The following is a 4,593-nucleotide window of genomic DNA, read 5'->3' on the forward strand; positions in this document are numbered from 1 at the left end:
CAAGAAATGGGATCATTACTTTGCTAGCTGGTGACAACGGGCGAGGTCAGTTTCTCTGTGAGTAAAAGAAAGTCAGCCCTGCAGACGTCCATGTGCTGCTTCAGAAGACTTGGAAGTTATGAGGGAAATCATGACCCTGCCAAGGAGATGAGCAAACTGTGGAAGTACATTCCTATATCAGTCTGGGGATAAAATTGTGGTATATTCTGTGATCATCAGTTTCCTTCTCCACATAGCAGGCAGCATTATTTTTTCTAATTTTAACTGTAACAGAAAAGCCCTCTTCACATGCTAGGGGTGCAACTAAGGTCACAATGGGGTTTTAATCATCAATCCAACATTTCTATGAGGTCCCACAGAAGCACGGCAAGACTAGCCACCCCTCTTCCCATAGGCTCATCACCAGAGACCACCTTCTGGAATACTGTATTCTGTGGGGACTACCTCATGTTTGGCGTTGAAACCCAGCTAGAAGTTAAGCAATTCCGCACCCACCCCTGGAAGCAGGTGACAGGTAGCTCACAGTGAAGCCAGAGACTGATGCCCGAGCACAGAAATCCAGGGAGACCTTTCCCAAACCTTCCTTTCCCACTGCCTTCCAAGGTGACTCATTGTAAGCATATCCCAGAGAGCCAGATTTGACTCCATATGGCCCCTACCTCACAAAGTCACTGTTAAAAACCAGGTAGTTTCAATAGTCCATGTCATTCCTGTGTACTGATACAGCAGTATCAGGTACAGGTTTTCTTTTGGTTCCTGTTGTCATCTGGGGGTTGAGAAGTTGGGAGGGTATGAGAGAGTGGAGAGAAAATGCTCCCTCTGCTCCCATTGTCACAGTCAGTGGTGGCTGCCACATACCACCCTAGGTCATTGTAAACTATGTTATAAACGGCATTACAACCTGTTCTTTTACCATTAATATACAACCTTTAATCTCAAAGCCATCCCATAGTGTTCAGGTTATTCACTCATGGGAAGTTTCCAGATTCAGCCTACGCTGCTTATAACCCTACACATCACAGCCACTGGATGGTTGTTTACCAAACCCATTTCCTTTTACTCGTATGCACGCTGTCTGACCTGCCTTGCAGCAGATGGGCCATGCGGATGGAAGCGGGGGCCACGTAGGTTCTCCTGCTGAATATTTTCCTTCCATATCCAAGCTAACGAAGTATCTCTTAAACTATCTTCCACTTTCCAATGGCAGACAGAAGAAAAATAACCTGCAGGAGAACCTACAGCCCTATGGGGTAGCAGTGCTATAAGGAGGAGGCTGGTCTCAAGACCCTTCCACGGAAGGTCACCCACCAAACAACTGAATGAGCCAGCACTAGATTTGCATTGTATCAAGCCATTACGATCTGGGGACAAGTCACTACAATAGTTAACCTTCCTGGTCTAATATACCCTGGTAGTTTAAGGCCTGAGTTAGGCTTTAGTTGCACTCTGAATTCCTTCTTAGTGCTCTCTGACCAGTTTTCATTTATAAAAGGTTTTCCAAGAATGTGGAATCCTGAATAGGAAAGAAGCCAGATCCTATGCAGATCTTTTGTCAGAAGAATATTTGGCCCCTTTGCTAATTTGTCTGCTGGATCCTCCCTGACAAACAGCCTCTTCTTCAAAAATATATGGGAATTAGAATCCACACAACCTCTGTGGCTGAATACATCATCAATTACTTAGCAGAAATAAAGGAAATTATCTCTGAAAGACTGCACTTTAAAGTCCAGAAATCACACCAGTTAAATTTACACAATATATAAGACCACAATAATACACCCACCCCCCCACACACAGAAAACACTATAAATGGTGACAAAAACACAAAACTACAGTATCAGATCCACAAAGATGCAGATATTAGAATTATCAGATACATATTCAATGATTACAGAAACAGCATATCATGAGTATGACTATACCAAATTGTATTATTTATCAAATATTATATATGAACATTATATTATTATTTTGCAAATATTTATCTCCCACCCCTACATGTGAATGTATATGAGCATGTTTGTTGTGTCTGAGCTAGGCAACTGGAATATGACTGGGAATGTTTAACCGGTCCTCCCTGACAAGAGGACTTCCATATCCCTACTCCATTTATGCTGGACTTGGTCATGTAGCTTGCTTTGGCCGATAGAAAATGGAATGGAAGTGACAATTTGCCAATTTCAAACCTATGTCAGATGAGGCATTGAGTGTTTCCATGGAACCTTTGGGGAAATTACATTTCTACCATAAGAAGAATACATATTAGGGAGCCATTTCCCTTGCTATTTGTATCTAAAAATGAGACACATGGGAAGACCTGAATTTGACGCACAAATTCAAGCCTGAAGCAGGGCTTTTTTTAATTGCACAAAAGCATTATATTAACTGGTAACTGTACTACTCACTTCATTATTCTTTAAATGTGCCTAAGTGAGTTTATATGTATAAGGTGTGATGATGATGATAAAAGCACAAATCCTTGTATGTTTCAACAGTGAAGTTATTCATATTCTTTCACTGATGCAAAAAAAAAAATTGAGGCATTTTAGGCTGACCAGCTTGAGAAATCAGTGTACAGAGGAATACTCTATCTCTGTGTGCTAGTCCCCTTCAAGGAAAGGAGGAAAGTGACTATTACCATGTCAGCACAAAGCTCTGAGTTTACGAGTGAAAGTCATCTATCCCTTTGGCCAGACTATTTTAGTTAGCTATAGTTTTAGAATGTACATTTCAAGAACGATATAAATAAGACGTCTGTGGCACTCTTGGATTAGATCCTAAGAATTAAAAAAAAAAAAAAAGCATGTTTCCAATGCTTGCCCAAACTAAATAGAATGTATGTGTATGTGTGGTTTCCGATGTGTCTGTAACGGCACACGTGGACCTTCACAGACTCTGAACAAGGCTGCTGGAATATGGCTGACACTGTTGACTGTCTCCTCCCCGAAGGAGTTTCAGCTGAGTCTTGTCAGAAGCTGGAAAATCAGGGTTACACTCTGAAAATAAATATTCTTCCGGAACACTTTCAGGAAAAGGAGGAAATCTGATGATCCAATTTTTGCCTACACAGCATTGCTGGGGAGTGACTTTTCCCTGCAAGTGCAAGTCAGCCAAACCCTAATTGCTCTGCGTCATCCACACTGGAGGCCCTTGGGTGGCCGGCTCTCATTTCTTCTCATACCAGTCCTCATACCAGAATCCAAATTAGAAAAGTTCATCTTTTCCCCACTTAAAATCTGATTTTCTTAACTTAATACAGGAACAGTCACAGTTCTAAGACTGATTTGAAAAATCTAGAAAATAAGTGACAAACTAACTGCATTTATTCTCCAGGTCTTTGACCACACAGTGCACATACTGACCTTTGCATGTGACAACAACATATTTGCCTTACCATCGTCTTTCTTCTGAGTGTATACAAAGGTTAGCATTCCAACTGTCAATGGGTTTTTATAATCACAAGTACAAATTGCAAAGTGAAACTTAACTCCTCAAAAACCAAACTTATTGAGAACTGTGTGATTAAAACTAGTGTATAGGGGGGCAACTGGGTGGCTCAGTTGGTTGAGCAACCGACTCTTGGTTGTGGCTCAGGTCATGATCTCAGGGTCATGGGATGGAGCCCTCATTCAGCTCTGCACTCAGTGGGGAGTCTGCCTGAGAGATTCTCTCTCTCTCTCTCCCTCTCCACTGCCCCCTGCAGACCCTCCCCTGACTCGTGAATGCTCTCTCTCTAAAACAAACTAAATAAATCCTTTTTAAAAAAAAATAGTTTATAGGATAATCAGCAATAAGTCTATAATTGATACATACAAGGCATGACCTTGGAGAACTAGACCACTTGTGAGTTTTTTGAATTAAGCATCAATTTTTGAACATGATTTGGTTTTTATAATGTAATTTTTTATTATAAAATAAACCTAATGAAATTTATCATTTTAACCATTTTTTAACTGTACACTTCAAAAGCATTATGTACATTCACATTGTTGTACAACCACTACTACTATCCATCTCCAGAACTTTTTTATCTTTCCAAACTGAAACTCTATCCAAAATAACTCCACATTCAGCCCTCCCCACAGACTTTGCCAACCACAGTTCTACCTTCTATCTCTGAATTCTGTTTCTTCCCAAATCTCATGTAAGTGAAAACATACAATCTTTGCCTTTTCGTAACATGTCTTCAAGGTTCATTCTTCTATGTTATAGCATGTATCATAATGCCATTCCTTTTTGAGACTAAATATTCCACTGTATGTATATACCACATTTTGTTCATCCATTCATCTGCCGACATGAAAGTAGGTATACACATACTGTTTGAATCCCTGCTTTCAATTCTTTTGGGTACATACCCAGAAGTAAAACCACTGGATCATATGGCAAGTTTATGTTTCATTTTTTCAGGGACTCCCAAATTATTTCTACAGTGGCTGCATAATTTTACATCCTCAACAATACATTAGGATTCTAATTTCTCTGTATTCTCATCAATACTTGTTATTTTCTTTCATTGCCAAATCCACTGTCTTGAAGCTTTCCTCTTAACTTTTCCTATAAAAATATCATAGTTTCAGCTCTTACGTATAG

Source organism: Martes martes, assembly GCF_963455335.1.
Source record: "Martes martes genome assembly, chromosome: X".
In the NCBI taxonomy this organism is placed as follows: domain Eukaryota; kingdom Metazoa; phylum Chordata; class Mammalia; order Carnivora; family Mustelidae; genus Martes; species Martes martes.